Source organism: Saimiri boliviensis, chromosome 4, assembly GCF_048565385.1.
Source record: "Saimiri boliviensis isolate mSaiBol1 chromosome 4, mSaiBol1.pri, whole genome shotgun sequence".
Lineage (NCBI taxonomy): Eukaryota > Metazoa > Chordata > Mammalia > Primates > Cebidae > Saimiri > Saimiri boliviensis.
In genome coordinates, this window is record NC_133452.1 from 160,201,858 (window position 1) to 160,228,470 (window position 26,613).

Genomic DNA, 26,613 nt, shown 5'->3' on the forward strand with positions numbered 1-26,613 from the left:
TGTTAGGTTGTTTATTTGAAAATTTTCTACTTTTTGATGTGGGCACTTATTGCTATAAAGTTCTCTCTTAGTACTGCTTTTGCTGTATACTATAGGTTTTCATATATTATTTCTATTTTCATTTGTTTCAAGAAATTTTTACATTTCCTTCTTAATTTCTTCCTTGACCTATTGATCATTCAGGAAGACACTGTTTAATTTCCATGTATTTTTATGGTTTCCAAAGTTCCTCTTGTTGAATTCTAGTGTAGTCAGAAAAAAATACTCGATATGAATTCAGTTTTTAAAATGGTGTTAAGGCTTGTTTTGTGACCTAGCATATGGTATATCCTGAAGAATGTTCTATATTCTCATGAGAAGAAGGTGTATTCTGCGTCTGTTGAATGAAATGTTTTATAAATGTCTGTTAGGTCCTGTTGGGCTATAGTGCAGTGTAAATCTGATATTTCTTTGTTGATTTTCTATCTAGATGATATGCTTGCTGAGTAGGGTATTGAAGACCCAAGCTGTTATTGTGTTGAGGTTTCTCTCTCTTTAAATCGAATAACATCTGATTTATATAACTGAGTGCTCTGGTTTTGGGTGTATGTATACTTGGACTTATATCCCCTTGCTGAATTGGTCCCTTTATCATTATGTAATGAGCTTCCTTTTCTCTCGTGACAGTTTTTACTTAAAGTCTAATTTATCTGATAAAAACATAGCTACTCTTGCTTGTTTTGGTTTCCACTTGCTTGGATTGTCTTTTTCTATTTCTTCACCCTCAGTCCCTAGTGTCTTTATAGGTGAGATGAGTTTCTTGTTGGCAGCATATAGTTGCATCTTATTTGTTCATTAATTCAGCCAGTCTACACTTTTTTAAATGGGGTATTTAATCCATTTTCATTCACAGTTATTGTTGATAGGTAAGGACTTACTGTGGTCATTTTGTTAGGCTTTTTTAAAATAGCCTTTATTTCTTCCTTTATTGTTGATCCATCTCACTGTACATACCTCTCCCAAGACTTGGAAGCTTTTTAGCTATTATTTTATTAAATACATTTTCTATGGCTTTCCCCATCTCTTCCTCTTCTGGAACTGCCATAATGCAATCATTTGTTTGTTTAATGCTATTCAATAAGTTTGACAGACTTTCTTCATTATTTTTACTTGTTCAACTGGAATATTTCAAAAGGCATCTCTTCATGTTCAAAGATTCTTTCTACTGCTTGATATAATGGTGTTGTTGAAGCTCTCAATGATGTTTTTCTATTTACTAAATCCTTCAGCTCAATACTTGTTTTTTTTTTTCATTTTTGATACATATCTTTTTGTTGAATTTCTCATTCAAATCATGTTGTTTTTTTCATTTCCAGTGAATTGTCTTTTTGTATTCCTTTATGTGTGTCTGCATTTTCTTAAAGTTATTATTTTGAATTTTTTTTACATACTTTAAAATTTTCATTTCTTTGAGGTCAATTACTGGAGAATTACTTTGTTTTGTGGTGTTATATTTCACTCCTTTTTCATGTTCTGTCTCCGTTGCTTCATATCTGAGCATTTAATGGAACAGTCACCTCTTCTAGTTTTACAGTGTGGCTTTCATGGAAGAAACTTTCTCCTGCAATTATGTCCTAGGGTGTCAGTTGGGTAGGCTTTTCTATGGGTGGGTACAGTGGTGTAGTCTTCATACAGTTTTTCTCAGCTATCATCAACATCAGCAATACCTGTGTGTGCCTCAGTGGCTTAGACTATAGAGGTTCGTATGGCTATTCCACCTACTTGGGCTCTGCTCCTCTACAGGGTAAGGTGCTGGGTGGGTCCATGGTTTGGAAAAGTGAGGGGCTGGTAAATCATGGCTTGAGTCAGCTCAGGCTCTGCTCCTCACATTACATCTTGAAAGATGTGAATTTCATTACCTCTTAGTTATATAAAGCCATATTCAAACTCTTCCTAGTTTTCAGTCTTATCTCTGACTTGGCACTTTTCTAGTGCCATTTTCATTTTTTGATACCTCACATTTTGTACAATTTCTCATTCAAATAATGAATTGTTTTTTTCATTTGTATTCAATTGTCTTTTTTTATATTCCTTTGTGTGTCTCTGAGTTTTCTTAAAGTTATTATTTAAAAATTTTTTTCAGGCAATTTAAAATGTTTATTTCTTTGATGTCAGTTACTGGAGAATTACTGTGTTTTGTGGTGTTATATTTCACTGCTTTTTCATGTTCTTGTCTCTCTTGCTTGACATCTGTGCATTTAGAACACTCCCCTCTTCCAGGTTTATAGCGTGGCTTTTTCCCCTGCAGGGAAAAAACTTCCTCCTGCAGATATGTTCTAGGGTTCTAGTGCAAAATGACTGCACTTTTCTACTATTTCTAACTGCAGTATAGCAGTGCTAAAACGTCTGGGAAGGCAAAAGAAAGTTAAATAGGCTAGTACCACCAAAGTAATGCTGAACCCTGGAAGGAGAAAAAGACATTACCTTCTTCTCCATTCGTCTTTGATCCCCTTTGAATATATGGCTTATTATAACAGCAAGATATGTGACCTTGAGCCATTTATTTGTCTGGAGCCGCAACTTCTTTACTTATAAAATAATGCCATTTACATCTCAGAAACTGTGACTATAAGCTGAGAAATATGTTTATAAAATCTCATGCAATTCTTGTCCCACAGTAAGGTTTGGTAAAGTGACTCCTTCAACAGTGTTCCCCAGTTCTTTCTCTTGTGCCGAAAGAGAACTACCGTAGAAAAGACGATGCAAACAACAGTAAGATGACAAGGCTACAGAACAGTTTCACTGTGTACTGATTACCAACTTGTCTTAATCCAGTGAGATAGAACACTCCCCCACACAAGTTCCTTGAAGCCAGTGTGTTACTCACGGATAGGACGACAGAAGCCTATGATTCATAAAAGCCTCAAGAAAGCTGGCTTGGCAGATGGAGTTTCATCCACATGTGCCCCATTTGCACTGAAGCGGAGGGTCCCATGAAAGCACTGCACTCTAAGTTTTATACCCCAGCATAACACGATTCACTGTGCTAATGTGTTAAAAGGACATACTGTTTCTACAAGTGATTAGAACAGAGCCTAGGCTGTTCAGGCTAGTTTCTCCATATCTTAAGATGTTGCATTCTTAACATATTCTATACTTATTCTTGAGAACTATGTGTAAAAAAGAGGGGGTAACTGTGTCAGACCAAAGATACCTGGAAAATTGTCCTGTGCTGACTAATAGCAGAGAAGCTTCCAATTGATTTAAAGTAAAGTGGTTTCACAATGTAGTTACAAACAAAATTATTAAGTGCCTATTTTGTGTTTGGCCTCATGGCCATACTAATAATGATGATGATGATAATAACAAAATGTATCAAGCAATTACTTTTCCCTATCATTCTTTGAAGCATTACCTCATTGACTTCCCCCAGAACCCAGTTAATGTCACCTCTGTTTTACAGATGAGGATATACCGAGTTTACAGTGTTAACCGCATCCTCAGTCACATTACTCTTTGTGGTGGTGGAGTGATTTGAACCCAACCTATTTGACTGATGTTTTAACCAGATTGTTAAGAAAATAGACATCAGCCATCAAAAATCTCCTCATCTAATCTAGAGGGGATGTTTACAACTGGAAATAATTCATCTCAAGAGATTTCAGAGAAGTGGTAGAAAACCAACATGGCCTTGGTCTTCTACCACTAAGGTTTTATTTTTTAAATAAGTAAATAAGGTTCTGAGTTGCCATTCTGTAGCTTTGGTCTTAGTTCAACAAGAAGGAGCAAGTACGAACACTTTTCATGATGGGCATATAAACACAGCCCAATCCCCAACACAGCTGAACTCAGCATTAGCACAGAGCATTAGAAATAACGTTCAGCATGCACCTTGCTGTGTGACCAATCCTGGTCTCCATCACAAAATTCTAGTTACTTGGTGAGCCTGGGAGGCCACTCTCTGTCCCTACCCTGGACCTTCCTATACTACAGATCCTCCCTGACATGGGACACCGGACCCCAGGGCTCAGGAAGGCTCAACCAGGTCTTAACAGCAGTTTACGGGGGGCCTTCTGATCCCCTCACCCATCTCCCAAGTCTGGCCAGACTGACAGGACCAGCAAGGGATGGGGTGTGGGAAAGATTAGATATGTAGAATAAAGCAGTATCATGGAGAGCCTTGAAAGCCAATTTAAAATAATTGTATCTTCTAATAGTAGGTCCTAGTTTAGTAGACTTTAAGTTTTGGATCTTGACTCCTTAGTAGGCTGTAACACCAACGTACCTGTTTTAATGAACTAGGATAAAATAAAATAGAAAATAGAAATGTGTCTTGCAGTTAATAAGGGTTTTTGTGAAACATTTGTTTAGTATACAGTCAATGCTTGTTATCTGTAGTAGTTGTATAAAGTCACCACCGACACTGAATGGTTAATTACTAAACCATTGCTCCTGGGTAAATACAGGATTAGGTTCCTTTGTTCCTCTGGTCACAAAATTTTCATCAACAGATTAATACATAACCTTACTTTGTGAGTGTTTCTGTATGAAGACACCTCATTTTATACTGTTGATTCCCTAACCTTAAACTCCAGGCTAAAAGCACCATCCCTCATGCCTGAATGAAGCTTCTCAGACACAGGTATTTTTCTCCCTAAGGAACATCCCAGCCGTCTTGTTTTGAGGAACACTAGTTGCCACTGTAGCACTATGCTTGGGGCCATTTTAAACATGAGATCACCAATAAAGAAAGCACGAAAATGTAAAAAATGTGACATTAAATAGGCCATGAAAAGGGTACTTGTTTACAGTTTGAGCTCAAACAAGAAGGCAGAGCATTACGTTTTTCTACCTCAGCTGGGAACACGTATGTCAGGCACTCAAATTTTCATCACTCTACACTTGTCTCTGACTGAAAGCAGACATGCTCTGAGTATGGATTTGGCAGCTACAAATAAAGTTTAGCAAGTAGGTGAATTTGCAAATATAGTATTTGTAAATAATGAGGATCAACTGTGTGTGCACAGACACATAAATATGTTTACTAGGTCTATGAGGTTGTAATGTTAAATGTACTTCTCAAGAGAAAGCATGGTTGTTCTTCAGAACTGCATCCCTAGATAATCAGATTACCGAGGAATGACACGGTGGACACTGCTTTAAGATGTAACCAGTAAGCAAAATGGGGTTTAGAGGCAAGCAGCCTAGATTACAAGGCTTCTGTAGTAATCTAACCCCGTGAAATAATGAGGGCAAGAGTAGGCCTGGGGAATGGGGTTAACTAAGCCAAGAAAAAGAAAATATGATGCCTTGGCTACAAATTGAATATGTGAATAAAGAAGGAAAAGTTGATTATTCTGAAAATATCTGGTTTAGAAATTAGAAGCATGGCAGGTATAGTGAGGTATGTGGTGTATCGGAAAGAAGAGGGCTTTGAATGCTGGCAGAATCTAGTTTGAGTCTTGCCTGTCTGACTTTATTAATGAGACATGTGATCTTTGGCAAGTCACAAAGCCTTCTGCCTCGTTTTTACAATCATGCCATTTAAATATCAATTAATTGCTACAATTAAATCAGACAATATACTATATAGATGATATTCATGAATACACTAACACCCAGGATGTAGCTGCAATATAAATAGGTGGTATGTTTGTATTAGGTGTAATTATTCATATTTATTATGAACATGCAAAATATAGTATAATTACACCTGAAGAAATAGTGGGATATCCAAGAAGAGTTACTCATCAGGCCATGAAATTCTGAGACGGCAATAAAGTTGAAAGGCCAGGATTACTACATGTGTGGATTACCAGTGTTTCAAAGCACTACAGTACAAATAATAAATATGAAAATTGCCTGACAAAATGAAAACTTTGTTTGAGAAGGTGCAGGAGGATCTTGCAACCAGCCATAATCATAAGTATCCATTTTTACGTATTGGCACAGCTCAAAATCGCTGGTAAAGAAGAAGTTCTCATTGACGCACTACCAAATACACGGGCTTCTACTGTAATTTGTCCTGCAGGTTAAAGTTAGTATTGTCAAAACACGGCAGGCAGCATTATAGATTTTAAGGCTCAGTATCATTATATCTCCCATAGTGTTAAATATAATTGAAACACAGAAAAATGCTCTTCTCTCATTATGTCTTTTCTTTTCGTTAAGAGATGAATAGGTCCACTTGAGAAATGATTATATCGACTATTGTACTTTAAATTTTCTCTAGCACTACAAAACTGGCAAGAAATGGCGAGTCAGTAAGTCCAAACAGACAGCTGATGTGTGATTTCACATCACAGATATTCTCTCTGCAGCACAATAGAACGCAGGGTAGAGCACTGAGTTATCCCCCAATGAATTCAAGCCCCTCCTGCATCCTTTACATACCGATTTCATTAATATTAATAATCACTAATTCTAGCTAACACTTGCCAATGCATAATGGGAACTACGTTTTTACAAATGTTGCCTAACAAAGACTGTTATTTTTCTCTGCATCTTGGTCATGGCACAGTCTGATAGCTTTCACAGAACAAGCCAAATTGTCAAACGCTGTTGGTTTGTAATGTCATGTTCGATCTGGAGCTGAGAAGTGTGGCCTCAGGTTTCTGGCCTGTCTCTCATGTCACAGAAGCACAGAATTGTTAAACAATCTGGGGAAATTCAAAGCAGCAAATGTGCAATAAAATTTTCTCTGTAGTTCAGTGCTACATAACAAAAGAGACCCATAAACTTTGTTCCATCCTGGCACTGGACGGTGACTTATCTGTGGGAACAGCAGCCACAACAGATGTAAAGAAAAACAGATAGAACTTTTAAAAAATAAACTTCAGGAAAGAGTTTTCCAGTCTTTGTTTTTCCCTGTGTTTCAGCGAACGCTCAGAGCTTTCCTAAAATGTTCTGGTGGAAACAGTGAGACTGGAAAAAGCTTGATTTTCCATTTTGTCCCCTTGTCTCTGGGCTTTCAGATGTCCTTTTAATAACCCTGAACTGGTAGAGCGTTTTAACTAATGACTTCATTGTTAGAGTATAAGAACATAAACTTCAGAACCCCCTGTGATAATCATGCTTTGTTTATGGTTTTACAACAAACTTGTGTTTTATCCTGTTGGTATATTTATTGTATCTTGGTATTTCTTTTGAAGATGCCAGAAAATCCCAGAAGCTTAAAGAGAGAAAGACAACCTCTGAAGCCATTTTGACTTTTTCTTTTTTTTCTTGACAAAGTGTTTTATCTCTGAAGAACTCAATTCAGTACATGGGTCTTATGAGGACATTTATTGTTCTAAAATGTCATATTTTCTTAGATGAAATGAAGAGCAACTATATTGAAAATAAGACAGATAGCTATTTTATAAAAGAATTATCTTTCTCTGCCAAAAACACTGTGTTTTTTCGTTACTTTAGGAAATGGGGATAATTTTGACACTTTTCAATTTATCTTAGAAAGAGCTTATACTTTTGTCTTGCAAAGAAGATAAAAAAAAGGTGTGCATGGTAGGGCACAGTGGCTCATACCTGTAATCCCAGCATGTGGGGAGGGCAGGGCTGGAGGATCACTTAGGACTAGGATTTCGAGGCTGCAGTGAACTATGAATGCACCACTGCATTCCAGTCTGGGTGACAGAGCGAGACCTTGTCTGTTAAAAAAAAAAAAAGAAGAAGAAGAAGAAAGAAAGGTAAGTAATACTGTTTATTATGAAACCTAATTTACATTAAGGTTAAATGTTAATCGAGTCCTCCTTCCTTCCTTTTCTAACTCTGAAATTCCATTCTAAAGCCATGGAATGGGACGGCAAGATAGGAGTGTGCAGCAGGGAGGAGGGGGAGTTGTGGTGGCTCAGAACCAGGTCAGACACAAGAGGGTAAGTACTGGTAGGGGACAGCCTAGCAAGGGGTGTCGAGCATTGGCAGGGTGAGGGGATGTTCCCATGTGGGGACAGGCTGGTGTGTGGTTTTGGAGTACAAGCTGGGTGAAGCAGGTGTCTAGATGTAAAGTGGATTGGAATACAGACCCCAAAAACATTTGTCCAAGTGCTAACTCCTGGTACCAAACTCTGTATTAACTTCCCAGAGCTGCTGTAACTAATTACGTTAAACCTGGTGACTTCATTTCACAGAAATTTATTCTTTTTTCACAGTTCTAGAGGCCAGAAGGCCAAAATCAAAGTTAGGGCAGGCTTGATTTCTTTAGAAGACTCCAAGGGAGAAATGTGTCTCCTTGCTTCTGGCGGATACTGGCAACCCTTGGAGTTCCTTGGCTTGTAGGCACATCACTTCGATCTCTGCTTCTGCTTTCATGTGGGGTTCTTCTCTGTGTGTGTCTGTGTAGCCTCCTTTTCTGACTCTCGTAAGAACATCTGCTATTGGATGTGGAGCCCTCCCTCATCCGGGATGACCTCATCTTCAAATTCTTATCTTGGTTATGTCTGCAAAGACTCTTATTCCAAATAAAGGCACATTTTGAGGTTTTGGCTGGACATATGTTTTGATGTGCCACTATTCAACATACCACCAGGTCAAAGGAGGTGACTCATCAGGTGGTTTCAGACATCAAGAACAGTGAGAACGGCATCCCTGTGAAGGGGTGGTTTCTTGTGGGGCATGAATGCTTATGCAGGATAGGAGAGCATCCATGCTAGAAGTCACCCAACACAAATGTCAGACCCCAAGTGGGGTGAGGAGGTGAGATGAGAGACTGGTTACATATGGTAGACTGATCAAATTGGATAGTAAGTATTTTGAGAGTAAGAGAAGCCAAGATTCTGTCATAGAAGCAAATTACAAATATAAAAAAGGAGAAAATTAAGGAATTGAAGATACTGGTGTGACCTTAAAATTTTTAATAAGGATATATTGATACATGGAGATGTAAACGTATGTGGGTATACGGTATATTATAATACCTAGCTCTGTTGACTGAAATAGGCTGTAAGGATATCCACTACAATACCAGCTAGCACACTTAGAACACATATCTTGGCTTCTAAATACCAGTCTTTACCAAAAAGAGAGTTTTCTTTGGGAAAATGACCAGTTTTCACAATTTGTATAGAGGGAGTACAGTATCAAGCATTTTATGCCAGAAAGTAAGGAGTGCTTTAAAAAAAATGGAGACATGTCAAAAGGGCACAAAATTCACCTTGAAGAAGCTCCCACAGGCCAAATTGGGAATAATCTGACCATCAAAATAAACGATAGTAATGTATTATAACCCATTAAAATACAAAACCATAAGTCCACTGTGATCAGAGTAAACTGAAAAATTGGAATGAATGAGGTATTTACGTACTTTTAAATGTATTCCCCACAAAATATTTACTAATCACAAGGGGAAAGTGAAGACATTTTGAATGGAGAAACATGGCAGATGCCACCTGAACTGAGTGATCAAAGTGAACATCATCAGTGACAGCATAAATCAAAATTGCTTGTCACCCACCTGATAGAATGCAATGAGAAACATCTGTGATATTCCTGGCAGATGTATCATCTGAATCTCATTATGAGAAAGCACAATACAGCCAAACTGAGGCATGTTCTACAGAATAACTGGCTGGTAATTTTCAAAAGTCTCAGAGATTTGAAAGCCAGGGAAAGACTAATGAACTAATGAAGGTATCTGGAGAGACATGATAAGTAATTGCAATGTATGTTTCTGAACTGGACCCTTATTTTGACAATCAAATGGGGTCTGAAAATTACAGAGTAGTAACATTTCAACATATCAATTGCTTAACAGATTAACTATGATGATGATGACAACAGTGACAATGATCACTGAAGGACCACATGAAAAAATACGCCTAGCATCTATCTACTCAATATCCTGGAATTCTAGAACAGGAGTGTTCTGGATTCATGAGCAGAAATACTGGTTCCCCCAGGTCTAATGAAATGGAGAGGTCAATTTAAAAGCACTCTGCCAAATAATTATACTCTTGAGACCCAGATAACTCAAGTCTTCAGACCTAGGAATGCTAAAATTAAATTATTTTCATGAAAGTAAAAAATGCAGTCTTCTTCCAACAACCAAAGGAGAGGAATGAATATGAAAAGAGAGGTTGAATTGGCCCAACAGTGGAGGGCTGGGAGCAATTCACTGAACTGTAGAGCTGGAAGAGATAATGGTAAGTGTGCCAAGTTCCTTCTATAATGCCAGTTTGGAAGACTGATCCCTCATTTTCCAAGGAAAAAAAAAAAAGAATACCAATGTCATATTTGCATTTCTGTGTAGATCTTTGCTTAGGTTTTCTAAAGAGCTCAAAATATACCATCATTGTATTTAAGGAAGTCTTATGGGTATCCTCACTCAGGGTGCAGTAATATTCCTGCAGATTCTACATCTCCATGCAAGGGCCACTGTTTCAGCAATCTTAGCCAGTGCAACACAACCTCAACCAAAAAGATGTTGAGAAAGAAGTCCCATACCTGCCACAGAGCTGTTGTGTGAAAACTATCTCATTTTGTCTCAAGTTGTCAATCGGTGTGACTGATCTTTTTAACATGTAATCTGCAACATGTTTCATTATCTGATTTTCCAGAGCCAGAGGATTAAAAAAACCGTAGCATTGGTATCATCATCATGGTGAGAAAGTTGGTATGTGGAGAAGAGATGACAGAAGCAGGGAGTAACTCAGAGCTGGCTGCCTGGCAGATAAAAAGGAAATGACCAAAAAAAAAAAAAAAAAAAAAAAAAAAAAGATGACACACAAGAGTATTTTGTTGTCCACACAGAAAAGGGAAATATACGTAAGAGAGCACCAGACCGACATCGATAAGATTCAAGTTCTAGTCTAATTTATTAGCTATGAGAGGGCGTGAGGGAGTTCTAGAATTAAGTGATCTCCGTTTATAAAATCGGAACAGTTTATCTCACAACACTGTAGTAAGAAATAAATTTATAATTAATCTTTATAATATAATTTTATAATTAAAGACCATTTTAGTGCTGATTACATTTTTGGGCAGGGGCTCATGCATGTAATCCCAACACTTGGGGAGGTCAAGGTGGGCGGATTGCTTGAACCCAGGAATTTGAGACCAGGCTGGCTCAACACAGACCTTGTCACTACAAAAGAAAAAAAAAAAATTAGGCATGGTGGCATATGCTGGTGGTGGCAGCTACTCAGGAGGATGAGACAGGAGAATCGCCTGAGCCTGGGAGGTCAAGGCTACAGTGAGCCATGATCACTACTGCACTCCAGACTGGGAAACAGTAAGTCTCTGTCTCAAAAAAAAAAAAAAAAAAAAAAAAAAAAAAAATTTACACTTCAAGGTTCTACCCAAATGTAAAGTATCATTCGATTACATATTAGTAATCTTGATTATTCTTTAAATGATTTTAAAATGTTAATCTCTGCTTAAGCCCACAGAGACATATGTAACCAATCTCTGAAGGACTGGCTTTAAAGATAGTCAAAACATAGAAATTGGGTAAATAATTGAACTGGTCGAATAATTTAAGTGGTAATTGTTGGGTACATGGAAATTTGATTAGCTGATTGTTTAGGATTCTTGGTTGCAAGTGACCAATAACTAAAAGTAGGTGAAGCATGTAACTGAGATGTCTGTGGTAGGGCTCAGTAGTCAGAAATAGGAAAATCTTGGGACTGGTTCATGTTTTTTTGACATCATCTTTGTTCCCAGGCAGTCTCTGCATGTAAGTAACAAAGATGATTATCTGCAAATATAGACCTACTTTTGTAAAGGGTTATCTCAAGCCATTCTAGAGAAGCACTAAAAGCCACTTTATTTATAGTAGGAGAATAGTTTGCTTTCCCTAATTTGTGATGAATGGAATACTGAAAAGGGATATAGAATTATATTCTTTAGTGCAGGGGTTGATGGAGTGTGGCTAGTGGACCGAATCTGGTCCTCAGCCTGATTTTGCAAATAATCTTACAGAAACACGGCAACGTGCCTTCATTACATGTTGTTTATGGTTGTTTTGGGGTCATAATGGCAGAGTGGAGTAGTCGTGACAGAGATCACTAGGCTAACCACATCTATTTACTGACTGACCCTTTACAGAAGGTTTGCTGTTCTTAGAGGAATATATGTTTCTAGTCTCATCAGTAAACTTCTTGGATTTGTTTTCTCATCTTTACAATGATAGTCACAGACTAGGTGATTCTTGTGACCTTTTTGAAAGCCACTGTGTATTCTGTCTGTCAGGGCTCTCTGGTTCTGTTTCTTATGCTACTGAATGCACAATTTAATGCCCTGGAATTTCCTTCTGTCTTCTGCTAAACCCACACCTCCTCAGATAGTTAAAATCCCGTTCTACCTTAGAAGTCTCCAGAGTTATTTTCCTAAATTAAGAACTGGATTCAAAGTTACACATGATGCCACATACAGTGGTTGAAAAGAGCTTCTCTTTTGTGCACTGTGTGTATTTCAGCATCCACTCAGCCTTCTTAGGTAGAAAAGGGATAGTCTTCCACAGTATGTTTTATCCATATTTGGGCCAGGAGCCCTTCTTTACCACGGACCATGATGGAAGAAATATATGGGATGATAATAATAGGGCAGGGATGTGACAAAGAATCGCAAAATTTGAGGCCAGGCCTGGTGACTCACGCCTGTGATCCCAGACACTTTGGGCGGCTGAGGTGGCCGGGTCGCCTTAGGTCTGGAGTTCGAGACCAGCTTGGCCAATGTGGTGAAACCACATCTCTACTAAAAAAAGGTACAAAAACTAGCCAGGTGTGGTGCTGTACACATGTAATCCCAGCTACTCAGGAGACTGGGGCAGGAGAACAGCTTGAACCCAGGATGGGAAGATTGCAGTGAGCCACAATCACACCATCACTGCATTCCAGTCTGGGTGACAGAGCAAGACTCCATCTCGGGGAGTGGGGGCAGTGCAGTGTGGGGGGAAGAATCTAGAATCTAGAAAAAGATCTCCAAGATTTCATCACTTAATTATTTATTTTAAAAATGAGAAAAATTACTCCTGGTCACCTTTTACCTTCTTTTTCAACTGTTTTGGCAATACTTTCATATTGGGCTTTCAAAGTCTCAAGTAATAGGTTTTAAAAACCTCAGATAATAAAAGTATAAACATAAGGTTAAAAACCTATTAAAGGCAAAATCCCAAGAATCAGCTTCCTCTTCTTTACTCTTCCATGGGTGTTGGTTCTAATTTCTCCATCTACTTAGGCAGTCCTTTGCTTTTTACTGCTTATTGATGACATTTGCCATATGTAGCAACAGTAATACAGTCATCTATATGTTTATGACCTTGCTGAATGTACAAAAAGGATAGTGGCATTTTCTAATTGTATAACCCTTTAACACCTTGAGAGAGGACTACAGTTCATATGCTGGACCATTTGTGCTTGTTCATGGCGGGTGGATTGCTTTAATATACTTAGCACATTATCCTAACTGCCAGCCTGTTGGGAAGGGCTATATATTCATGCTAATACAGTAGCATTTTTGTTTTAACGTAGAGTTGACCCATGGTAGATATAAATGCTGTTCATTTTTGCCTAATACTAGTAAAATTACCTAATCGTTGAAGCTTGGAGCTTGAATCTAGGCATTTTATGTCATTTCAAGTACACCCTGTTATTTTAAAGCATAAACATCCTATTGTCCTCAACAACTTTAGAACAAAAATAAATATTTTAATAAGAAAAAAGCATGGCATGACAAGCTGTAACTTAATAAAGAAAAGGAATGGTCTCTATAGACTGAGAGAAAATGAGGCCTTAGATATTTTTATACCAAAGGAATGTTATGAATGTAAAAAACAGCTTGACCCCCCCAAAAAAACCTGTCAAACCCTATATTTTTGTTATTGCAAGACTATTGTTTTAGTGAATAAAACAGTATGAATTGCTTGTACTTGTTTCCATTTAATACTTACTAACTTTAGAATTATACTGCCTGAAGTTTTTAACTTCAAGTACAAGATGACTATAACAGTTTTATGCAAGGCAAATGTGAAAAACAGAAGTAATTTTTTTTAAAGTTTCAAATATCTAAAAGGTATAAATCTTCAGTACATCAGCTCAGGTGAGCCAGAAATGTAACTTATTTTTCCATGTTTAATCCTAATGTTGCTTTTGTGCCTCTGAGGGCTTAGAGTTTTCATGTGTTCTTAGGACATTCTACTGTCTCTTCACCTGAATGTGTTCACCAACCCAGAAGCTCTTGAAACCCCATTATTTGGAGTTTTTATGGAGGCTCCATTAAGTAGCTGAGACTGATTAAATCACTGGCCATTGGTGTTTGACTCAGACTCCAGCCTCTGTTCCCTGTCTAGAGGTGAAAGGGTGGGAAGGTGAAGCTAAGTTCCAACCCTCGGATCACATGGTTGGCTCCTCTGCAACTGGCCTTCATCTTGAAACAATCTAGGGCCCACTGAGAGTCACCCCATTAGCAAACTCAGATGTGATCTAAAGGGGCTTATTATGAGTAGCAAAAGATAATCCTCTCACCCCTGTCACTCAGACAATTCCAAGGGTTTTAGAAACTCTTGTACCAGGAACTAGAAACAAAGACCAAATATATGTGTCTTCTTCCATCACAACATCACGGGTGTGATACAGTAGGTAAATGGAGTGTCAGAGAGTCCCCCAGAGTATTCCAAGGATCCACTAAATGAAGAATAAATGGAAAGCTCTCCCCATGATCAAAAGTGGCCAGAAAATACTTGAGAATGAGGAATCACTTAAAGGGCCCTATAGTAGGAAAGAATGCACAGAGGACCCGAAGTAAAAGAGGACATCCCCATCTCAGCTAGTGTGGATGCAAGCCAGTGTAGGAAGATGCTAGTGTGGCTACATGGTGCACTGAAGACCAGACTCCTTCACGGCCCCTTGATACCTTAGCTCTGTGTCATCCCCTAAAACTTAGATGTTATGACATTCAGAATATGCCACCCCACAATTTTTTAAACTGGAGGAATTTGAGAAAACAGCAGAAGCAGGAATGTAATTGCCCAATGAGTTCTTCCTACCCCCTGTACAGACAAAACCAGTTTACTGAGACCATGGTATTGCAGTTAAGAAAGAGTTTAATGAATCGGAGGTTGGCCACGGAGTTGTCACTCAAATGAGTCTCCCTGAAGGCTCAGAGGTCAGGGTTTTTCATGGAGAGTTCAGTGAGCAGGGAATTAGGGGATGGGTACTGCTGATTGGTTCAGGATACAATCATAGGGGTCTCTGTATGCTAAGTCACCTCTGAGTGGGAGGCCAGGGGACCCGTCGAGTCATGAGTCTGGGTGGGGTTAGTCTGAAGAACATCTCAAAAGACCAAACTTAGGTCCGAAAACGGTGATGTTATATGTAGAAACAATTGGGGAAGTTATAAATTATGTGACCTCTAGCCCCATGACTCCTGAGCAGTGAGAGACGACAGAAACCAAACCTACATTTTATCAGAACTCAGGCCTCTTCTGTAATCCTAATCTGGTGGCTTCTCATTAGTCTAATAAAGGTGTCTTGGTAACCACCCTGAAGCAACCATTTTAGGGAGTTGCTATTACCAGCCTTGCTTCAAAGTTAAACTACAAACTAAATTCCTTCCGTAGTTAGCTTGGTGTACACTCAGAAATGGGCAAAAACAGCCAGCCTGAGACATTAGAAGCAAGATGCAGTTATTTATGTTAGATTTCTCTCACTGTCATAATCTTTGCAAGGGAGGTTTCAGGAAGGTCATTTTACCTTTCCCCTCTCCTTTTTCGTGTGACACAGGTCATAAAACCTAGGAATGTCAGAAATTCCTTCCTTATCTTTCCCTGAAGAACGTAAAGCTCTCGTATGGGAGTTGCCATTTCTAGACCAAGAGAAAAGGCACATCCTTATGTCTCAAGACACAGGCTCAGAGAAGAATCTGAAAAACATGCCTTGCTAAGTTCCCCTCATTAGATCATGCTCTTTTGTTCAATCCTGTTTCCCCACAACTATCAATGTCTTCATCAAGCCCTGCATAAAAATAAATACAGGTTTCACTGTTTCTTTGGGTCTTCATTTCCTTAGGAAGTCTCCTGTACCATGTAAAACTTAAGTAAGTTTCTCTGCTTTTCTCTTGCTGATTCTGTTCTTTGTTCCAGGGGCCTCAGCCATGAACCTAGTGATGAGTGAGGGGTAGTTATTTCTTTTCCCTACAGATGCAAAAGGGAAAAGGGAGGAATCCCTAAACTGAATGAAGTTATGATCCAGGGATCAGAGGCTCAAAAGCAAAAGTAGGTTTCAATGTAGAAAAATGCATTCTTTCATTTTAGAGATCTCAAATGCCCAGATCTAACCAGCTGTTTCTCAGAAGTCTGTAGAAGTCTGTTTTCCCTCCACCCTCTGCTCCTCTGTGTAGGGAAACTGTCTCTTTGGGAGTAAAATGGCCAGCTTTCCTTACTGAGTACACTCTCAAGACAACTGCCCATTACTTTTTTCCATTCCTTCTTGAGAACTACACTTTTTAAAACAAGAATTGACTCCATGTATCTTTTTCTTTTGGCCATCTGCTGCAGTATGCCTTCTCTAAGGCAATGAATAAAAAACGCTTTAGCTGAATAAATGGGACAAGGATCAAGGACTACGAGCTAATATTTCACAGTATTATCCTGTCATAAATAAAAGTATGGTTTATATGACAGTGGTGGAGTTAGGAAGTACAGGTCACTGAAACACCACCTATTCCCTGCCACCAACCCCTTGGCTTTCCAGATGGCAGCAGGGAAGCAACACATGGGTAGAATTATGAGCCAACATCGTGACGGGAGAGGGTTTGAAAATCTCATTTGTCTTATTAGACTATTATAGTATCTGTGGAAATTAGACCCAATTCTTTGGCGAAAGTAGTTACTCATTTTTAAGGTCCATAATAAAACTGTAAATATATGGCCTTTGTTGTATGAATTTAGTATGAGCTCACTGGTGGGCCACAGTGGAATGGCAGAGGAAAGGGGATGTTAACTAAGAAGTGGAAGTCCCCTTTCAAGTTCTGACTCTGTCACTAATGAAGTCGGTATTTCTGTATTTAGTAATTGCCTGGTCTGTTTCCAGGCTGGAGTACAGTGGCATGATCTCAGCTCACTGCAACCTCCACCTCCCGGGTTATAGCAATTCCCCTGCCTCAGCCTCCTAAGTAGCTGGGATTACAGGCGTGTGCCACCATGCCCAGCTAATTTTTTTTTTTATATTTTAGTAGAGACGGGTTTTACCATGTTGACCAGGATGGTCTCGATCTTCTGACCTTGTGATCTGCCCGACTTGGCCTCCCAAAGTGCTGAGATTACAGTTGTGGGCCACTGCGCCCGGCCAGTTGCCTGCTTTATATCTCATTTAAACAATTTTTAACAAAGAAGTGGGTTTTCAAGACCTAGTCCAGTTTTAGTTTCAATCAGATGCATATGTTTAGCAAGTTTGGGGTCTAAGAAGAGATAAAGATCTGAATGGTGAAAATCTAGGGAATTCAGGTTACTCAGGGGATAACTTAAGGTCACCAGAACCCAAATGCAGGGAACAGTTGGGAGGCTGAATGGGGTGCTCTTTGGCAAATAAACATTCCTTACTTAGCATTTTTCTTAAATCTGAACATGCCCGCTTTCTTTTAATTTTTTTGACCTCAGCCAGGCTTACGTGTTCATTCATCACGTATTTGTGTAGTGTCTACCATTCCAATCCCGTATACAACTGTGACCTGATCCAACCTTCAAGGAGCTCACTGTTGATTTTAAGAATCTTTCCACCACTTTGATTTCATCTTACTCCTAAAAAAGTCAGCTGGAACTGTTTAATTCCATCTATAATTCTGATACAAAACTCTACCTAGCAAGCATTCTGGTTTTGTTGCTTTAGGTAGGTACTAGAAAGCACCTACATCAATTTATAGAAAATCGTTCACTGCATCTCTAATCTCAAAGGAGTCGTACTTTATTATATGGCGCTTTTTATTTAAAGAGGTCAGTTTAATAGAAATTACTCAGGCATGTGAAGTGATAGCTTTAAAATGTGGGAATGGGGAGAATAAGAACACTTGACCTCTCTCCATAAAATTGAATTGTTCTTTAGATTTAAAGTTTTGACAGAGAAAGAGAAAGTAAGAGTAAGTGAGGGTAAAAATATATCCTTATTTGGTAATGAGTACCCATTAAGAGGACAGTATATTACATTTCATCTTCCTACTTCACATTCTTGTTTTAAGGATTTGTGAGCAAAGTGCTGTGAGACCTCTAGAGTTAAGAGACTGGAGACAGGTAGTTTTGATGGTATTTTAACGGGTGTTCCATAATATGTAGTGTCTAAGTGGTGATGCTTAATCAGCTTCAATTAAATCCAAAACATACTGAACAGCTCCTATGTGTCTGACACTGAGCTGTGTGCCGAAGGGGTGCAAAGAAATAAGAGCCTTTGAGGCTTAGAGATGAAAAGGATCTTGGAGCCAGGGCTAAGTGCGGTGGCTCACACCTGTAATCCCAGCACTTTGGAAGGCTGAGGCAGGCGTATCACCTGAGGTCATGGGTTTAAGACCAGCCTGGCCAGCTGGCCAAGATCATGAAACCTTGTCTCTACTAAAAATATAAAAAGTTAGCTGGGTGTGGCTGTGGGCACCTGTAATCCTAGCTACTCAGGAGGCTGAGGCAGGAGAATTCCTGGAACCCAGGAAGCAGAGGTTGCAGTGAGCTGAGATCGTGCACTACACTCCAGCCTGGGCAACAGAAGCGAAACTCAAAAAAACAAAACAGCATCTTGGAGCCATTGATTGGTTTCCTGCCTGCTGGAATTTTACCATCAAGGACACTTTGTCTTCCTTCTCCCATGCATTTTATTGAAACGTTTGAGTTTGCTAAAGCAAATTCACTAATTGGATGTTATTTTCATGTCAAAGAGTATAATTCTGCCAATCAAGGCTTCAGATCAGCATGAAATAATTCGGTTTCATGGTGAATGCACGTATTCTAGTCAAAAGCAAAGACATTTGATATTTCTGCTCTGTTGCCATTTGCTTCCTGAGAGGGTAAAGGTAGCGTGGCTTCTGTTCACTCTGCAGTATACAATACATTGTCAAAAAAAAAAGCCATTACAAGTGTGTTCTTTTAGGCTTCTAATTACTGTCAGCTTCTCATTTCAGACAGGTGATGGGATAAGGTGAAAAGATGACTATATTTAGACTCAAAAGTCCTGAGTTTGAGTCCTGGTTCGACTATCTAGTCCGTGAGCCTGTTTTCTCAGCTGTGAATGACTTCTCAAACCCGCTGCATTCCGGGTTGTTCTGAATGGTAAATGATATGGTGTATATATACCAACTTTTTGCAAACCAGAAAAAGCTATTCTATGGTAAACAGTTATTCTGTGGTAAAGCTATTCTATGGTAAACAGCTATTCTAAGTCAGCCCAGTGCACAGAGATTCTATTCTATGTGCAATGGGCTGACTTGCATCTCCCAAAATTCCTACGTGGAAGCCCTCCCCCCCAACCCCCGGGCCTCAGAATGTGACTGTATTTGGACAGAGTCTTCAAGAGGTAAGTCAGTTAGAATGAAGTCATTTTGGTGGATCCTAACCCAACCGACTGATGTCCTTATAAGAAGAGGAAATTTGGATACAGAAATGCAGAGAGAAGGCATGGAGAAGATAGTCACCTACAAGCTAAGGAGAGAGGAGGCCTCAGAAGAAACCAAAGCTGCCACAACTTGGATTTGGACTTCTGGCCATCAGAGCTGTGAGAAAATACGTTTCTGTTGTTTAAGCCATGGGTCCTCAACCCCCGGGCCGTGGGCTTGTACCAGCTGGTGACCTGTTAAGGACGGGGCTGCACAGCAGGAGGTGAGTGGTGGGCGAGTGCGCATTGAGGCCTGAGCTCCACCTCCGGTCAGATCAGCAGTGGCATTAGATTCTCACAGGAGCACAAACCCTACCGTGAACTGCACGTGCGAGGGATCTAGGTTGCGCGCTCCTTATGAGAATCTAATGCCTGATAATCTGACATAGAACAGTTTTATTCCCAGACCATCCCCTCCACCACCCCCGTGGTTCGCGGAAAAACTGTCTTCCACAAAACTGGTCCCTGGCGCCAAAAAGGTTAGGGACCACTGGTATAAGCCACCCAGCCTGTGGCACTTTGTTACGGCAGCCCTGGCAAATGAATGCAATGCATTTTAGTACTATGATTTTACATGTACAGTGTGTTGAAAGCCAAAGAACCCAAACGATTTATGGTATCTGGCCTTGTTTTCAGTCTTTTTGTTTGAAGCATACATATGGAAAATAAAATCGCATACAACCAAGTGCCCGAATCAATAGTAAATACAGTTGACTCCATAAACATTTAGAAACCATCTGTGCCACGTTTCCACATTCCATCCCAGTGGCTTCTGCCTCTAAATTTCTTCACCCAGTATTAGAATAACGTTTTCATCTTTCGATATCAGACTCAAGCTTTAATCTAGAAAGTGGGGAGGAATAATGCTATGATCTAGGAACCGGTCCAGATATTTAAAAATTTTTTTACAAAAAGTTTAATCCTCACAACATGAAAGGTATTATTAGTTCCATATTTCAGGTGAGAAGACTTAAGGTCAGAGACATAAGAGCTAGTTAGTGGAGGGACTGGTGTTCCAAGGCCATTCTGGTTAAACTAAATCCTGGGTTCCTTCCACTAGAGAACTGCTTTTTATCTTAATTATAATTTTGTGACAAGGTTGTGTGGTCCATTAAGGAAAATATACAATAGAAGAAGCCTTTAAGTGGACTTTGAGGTTTGTGAATCTGAACTGCTCCAGTGGACTTTCACCTCAGCAGCCCCTCCTCTGAGGAAAGGGAATGGAGGCTGGGAATGACCCTGACAAACCTCCGTGCTCAGGATTGTAAAGAAATTTGCTTCATACCCAGGCTTGTGGAGTGTGGGAGACGCTGGAACGTCACAGTGTCAGTACAGCCTCTCTTAATAGCACTGCAGAAGGAATCGAGGGGCTCCTCCCTCCATGGGGTAAGTCAGTGCGCCTCTTGTGCCAGCCTGGGGGCTACAGCGTCTTCAATCCCATTGTCTTCCAAAGCAGCCCTTCATCCTGCGTTCCTATTTCTGCTAATGGTATGCACTCCTCTTGTGCGCCTTGGTGGTATTAAAACCTGTCTCTTCTTTCCCCCTTGCTCTTCCACATTCCATTTCCTTTCAGCAGAATCACCAAGTCTTGACCCTTTTTCCATTTCTGGTGCTGTTTCAGATCTGCCATGAACTTCGCCTGGGTCCTCTTTCGCCTTACCCGGCCATTTGTTATTCTGCCTGGCAGCGGGTTGAGCAGCTTTCGCCATTCATAAATGGTCGTATTTAAGCTATTTTGTACACCTTCTGCTACACAGGCCCTTTGCTGCCACATCTGTGTTCTCTATCTGCCTATCTGACTCAAATGAACTTCAATTGTCTATCTCAGACACCACCTCCTCCATGAAGCCCTCTCGGGTTATCTGAAGTAACCTCTGTTCTGGGCTTTCATAACATTACTGCTTGTAACTCTCTCAAAGGATGAATCTTGTCCTGTTCTTTATTTAAGGAGTACAGATTTAGTGATCAATTTGAAAAACTTGCGTCCATGTTTGATAAATATGAAAAATTCATCATTTTCGGTACTTCTTGGAATTTCAAAATGTACCAAATATTATGACTGAAAACCAATCATGGCAATTTCAACATTGTGTTTTCTTTTTTAAAATATGTACGCTCCTCTCTCAAGACTGGTATACTTTCTCTCTCTACTCCCTTTTCACATGCCCTTATCAAACTTTGCTGATGATATCATCTTTTCCTAGTTTCTTAGACTTTAAATGGTACCTGCTACTTCTCTCGTCTCTTGCTATCTAATGCATAATGTTGAATAAGTATTTATTTGGTGATAACATTTTTTAAAAACTAGATAATGCTTAGAAGATCTAACACTTCCAAAATCCCTCAGTCAACCAGGTACTGAAATACAGTCAAGCAGGTGAGTGGAAACGTCAAGACCTTGCAGACAACCATGGTTTCATGGTTGTAAACTAGCAAATGTGGTGTATCTTTCACCATGGAGGGAGGGGCAAAAACTGTCTCTGTGCAGAGGCAGAGCCCCTGGGCACGTTTCCCTCTTTCTTCCTGTGCACTGACTTTCATTTTGGTGAACTGGAACGGGATCTAACAAACTGGCATCTCATTTGTCTTTACAAACAGAACTGCCGACTGGCTTTGCAACCGGGGGCTCCAGAGGGTGTCTACCTGCTCAGTTTGAGGCAGCAGCATTACATCTGAGTCTTGGCAGAATAAAAATAGAAAACAGGGGCTCAACCCATTGGTTTCTTTGTCACCATCCACATGAGGGATCTCTATTGGTAAAAAACACACTCCAATGTTCAAGGCCCTGGGGCTGGAATCAAGTCTGCCATTCATTCATTCCGGTATTTTAAGGCTAAATACATAGGGAAATAAATTAAATGTGAGAAAGCTAAACATTTTCAATGTCATCTTGAAAATGAGTCTCTTTAGAAACATAAAGTAGATGAGTGTTAACTTGGGCTGAGAGAGTGTGGAGTGGCTGTTAAGTGGTACAAGGTTTCTATTTAGTGTGATTGAAATGTTCTAATAATTTGATTGATGATGGTTGTACAGTTCTGTCAACTAAATGTATTGAATTGTACAATTAAAACATGGAAATTTTATCATATTTAAAATATATGCCAATAAGTGTGTTTAAAAAATTCATATCTCCTAGGGTAGAATGAAATGAGTGAAGGAAACAGTGAGGTGTCCAGGGGCCTTTCTGCACAGTGGGGCTGTCGTTAGGCAGGTACGTTGCCATGGCCAGTTCTAGTGCCCACATTTACAAGCTGATGCCTAGGACAACTGCTCATATATCGCCTCTGACAGGCAAGTGTTACATCAGTAGCAGCAGGCATCGGAAGATGATGCCATTCCCTGCTGTTAGTATGATTATATTGACTTAGGTTTTTAATTTTCTTTCTTGCTGTGTTTTATTTTTTTTTTTCACCTTCTTAGCCACAAAGCATGAACATCTGTGTTTTCCAGCTGCCTTTTCAGAAGGCAATAAAAATGGTTTGTTCGATTTGTCTCTTCTGGATCTTCTGGATTATCAACACTCCTCACCGGCTTAACCAAACACAAGTGTAAAACAGCATGCGAAGAGTCATAAAGGATTACAGTGTTTCTGCTGTGGACTGCACCGTATCCTCCTACAACCCCCATATTCATAGGTAAAAGCTCTAACCCCCAATGAGGTTGTATCTGGAGACAGGGTCCCTAGGAGGTAATTAAACTCAATTGAGTTCTTAAGAGTGAGGCCCTAATCCAACAGGACTGTCACCTTATAAGGAGAAGAAGAGAGACTACGCCCCTCCCACCGCTACCATGGGAGGACACAGCAAGAAGGCAGAGAGCCCTAACCAGGAACTTAGCGGACAGCTGTACATTGATCTTGGACTTGCTAACCTCCATAACTTTGAAATATAAATTGTTGTGTAAGACACCCCATCTGTGATACTTTATGAGGGCAGCCCAAGTGAACACAGTGTCCTTCCAGAAAAAGAACTATGTCTCTGAGTTGAGGATATTCACTTCTCCATAATAGATGCTCTGAAACATCCGTGCCAGTTTGCTCCTGTTGGAGAAATATGGACAGGATTGTTTTCTTTTCGTTTTTTAATGCCTCCTTAACTGATCTCCCTTACGCTCTTCTCATTTCTATCATCTCTGAAACCAGACTGGGTGGAGTCATCCTTGTCTCTGTATGGCACCCAAGTTATCTTTTCTCTGTACCTCGGTCACCAGATGTGATTTGATTTTACTTCCTATATGATTCTTTTATCTGTTCTCTCATCTCATTTTTCATTCCCCATGCCTTTGTTCGTTTCAACATCATTTCTCATAGGAGTTATTATAATTACCTCCAGAATCTACTGTGGTGATACCTTTGCCTTTCAATAGCTTCCATTTACCTACAGAAATAAAATCTACTTCCAGTATCTCTCATGCTCTGTATTAGTCCCTGTTCATGCTGCTGTGAAGAACTGCCGGGGACTGGGGACTGGGTAATTTATAAGGAAAAGAGGTTTAACTGACTCGCAGTTTTGCTTAGCTGGGGAGGCTCAGGAAACTTATAATCACGGTGGAAGGGGAAGAAAGCATGTCTTACATGGCATCAGACAAGAGAGAGTGGGTGTGCAGGGGAACCGCCCTTATAAAACTATCGGATCTCATGACAACTCACTCACTATCACAAGAACAGCATGGGGGAACCATGCCCATGATCCAGTCACCTCTCACCAGGTCGGGTCCCTGATATGTGGGGATTACAATTTAGATTACAATTCAAGATGAGACTGGGGTGGGGACATAGCCAAACTACATCACACTCCAGTCCCTTACTCTGTCTTCAGACCCAGTTCTAATCATTGCCCTCATATTAGTCTCCATTACTGCTATATGTCATGCTGGCTATGAGCACAGCATATGGCTTCATTCCTCTGTGTCTTTGATAGGTCTTTACTCTTCCTGAAATGTCTTCACTCCTGTACACTTTTCTGTACAGCTTAATAGTATGTATGGCCAGGGTGAATTTATAATGTATCCTGTAAACTGGAATACTTTTGAGAATAAAAGTACGCACTTGTTAATTCTTCATCCAGAACCACAGATGTAAACTGAAATTATTTTAGGTAAAAGTAACATATTGTTATCCTATTCTCAGCTAAAATTTTATACTATGCCTTCTTTAGGAATCTATAACACAATCAATCATAAGTCCCCTTTTGTTTCCACGTGGTCATGGTCATTTGCAAACAGCAGCTGAAAAGCTGACTCGCAGAACTCTAGCAGACCTACAGGACTGAGGAGATTAAAATGGAATTTCTGGGTCCTCCAATACTAAGGGACCTGGAAATACCTCAGGTTTTCATCAGGAGCCTCAAAAATGAAAGAGAAATGAAAATAGAAATAGAAAGAGAAATGAAAAGGAAATAGAAGAGCATCTATAATAACTCAAACCCAGATTTAAACAGCAAAATACTCGATCAAACAAAAATGATCTGCTTCTAATAGAATATCTGAAGCAAAATTAAGCCCAAATCTCAGAAAATATCATCTAGCGCCTCAAATTATCTCTCCAGTTTTTAAAGCCTCAAATTATCTCTCCAGTTTTTTTTTATTACAATGTCTTCTATGTAATAAAATATAATTAGGCACACCAGAGGACTAGATAAATTGAACAAAAATGAGGGGAAATATTAAGAAATAATAAAATTAATCCCACAAGTCATCCAGATATTGCAGTTATAAGATGTGGGCTGATCAACGTGTTTAAGACATCATGTGCTAAAAGGAAGGATAACAGCAGACAACTGAAAAATATTAAAAAACTGAAATCAAGACCAGAATATATGGGTTTAATAGCCAATCAGACGTAGCTTAACAGAGGACTGGGAGTGTAGGTCTGTTTATTTTTTTCTCTGAAAGTAATAAATACTAAGATTGAAAAATGATTACAAAGCTATCTACAAAGCTATATGCCTACATATAAATTAAACCAAATGAAACATTTCTAAAAGAAGAAATACATGAAAAACAGTGAACTGGTCTAACATATATATGCAAGTAAAATCTTAGAAATGGATAAAGGAAATGGTACAAAAACAATGCTAGAATAGATGTTTAAGAATTAGCAGAAACCAAGGAAACACATCTAACCACAAATTCAAAAAGCCTCACAAACCCAGTGTAGACAAAACAGAAAACCAATATGAGGCACACCATAATACAACACTCAAAACTAAGGACAAAGAGAAAATCTTAAAAGTCTTCAGAGAGGTCATCTTGTTTCAGCCACAGAGGAGTGCCTTGTATCACATTAACCCTTTTGCCAAGCACAACTAAAAGGTACACAAAATTAAAAAAAAAAAAAAAAGATCGAAGCCACTGGGGTGTAACTGATGCAGGAAGGATGTGACGTGCTACAGTCACTGATGGAAGGGACGCACAGTAAGATGAGCTTCTCAGTGGCACTGGCTTTTCCTCAAGGGCATTTGTCAGATCATGGCATTGTGGGAGTAGTGTCTGAGCAGAAAACAATAGTATCATGGACTTAAGAATCTTGACAGAGGTTGTAACTTGGGGCTGCCAAGGTTGCCAGGACATGAAGGCCCGTATCTAGTGAGGAAAAAACTGTAATAAAATTAGGTCAAATGCAAGCAGCAAAGATTTGAGTTGTTGTGCCAGTTAGGGCGATGAATATTGGAGTTTTGAGTCGGCTAAGGTGGATGGACCCTAGTAACTACCTCGGACCTTTGTCTGAGAATTGGGAAAGGCCACATCTTGGGAGAAAGGTCCCTACTGAAGGGCAAGGGGAAAACCTACCTATAAATTAATCCAAACAAAACATAAAACAAACCTATCACAGGATCAGGGCGATGTCCCTATACTCTCTCTGCCTATCAGAGGAAGCATTTCTCTTTTCAGGTGAAGAGGTCATTATTCAGAGTCTCTAAATTTTTATTCATGGGTCTATTACCAAAAATTTTTTAATTGAAACATACGTTGTAATATCACCATGGCCAGGTGCAGTGGCTTACACCTGTAATTCTAGGACTTTGGAGACTGAGGTGAGTGAATCACCTGAGCAAGGAGTTCGAGACCAGCCTGG

The 26,613-nt window shown here is 39.6% G+C and overlaps 1 long non-coding RNA gene across 1 annotated transcript in view; it reads right to left on the reverse strand.

Annotated features, from left to right (window-relative positions):
- Window positions 1-26,613, reverse strand: part of LOC141584408 (uncharacterized) — a 92,247-nt gene that overhangs the window by 36,651 nt on the left and 28,983 nt on the right. Inside the window, exon 2 of the long non-coding RNA XR_012517460.1 lies at window positions 7,504-7,625. This is a non-coding gene — a long non-coding RNA (uncharacterized LOC141584408). The remainder of the gene's footprint in view (window positions 1-7,503; window positions 7,626-26,613) is intronic.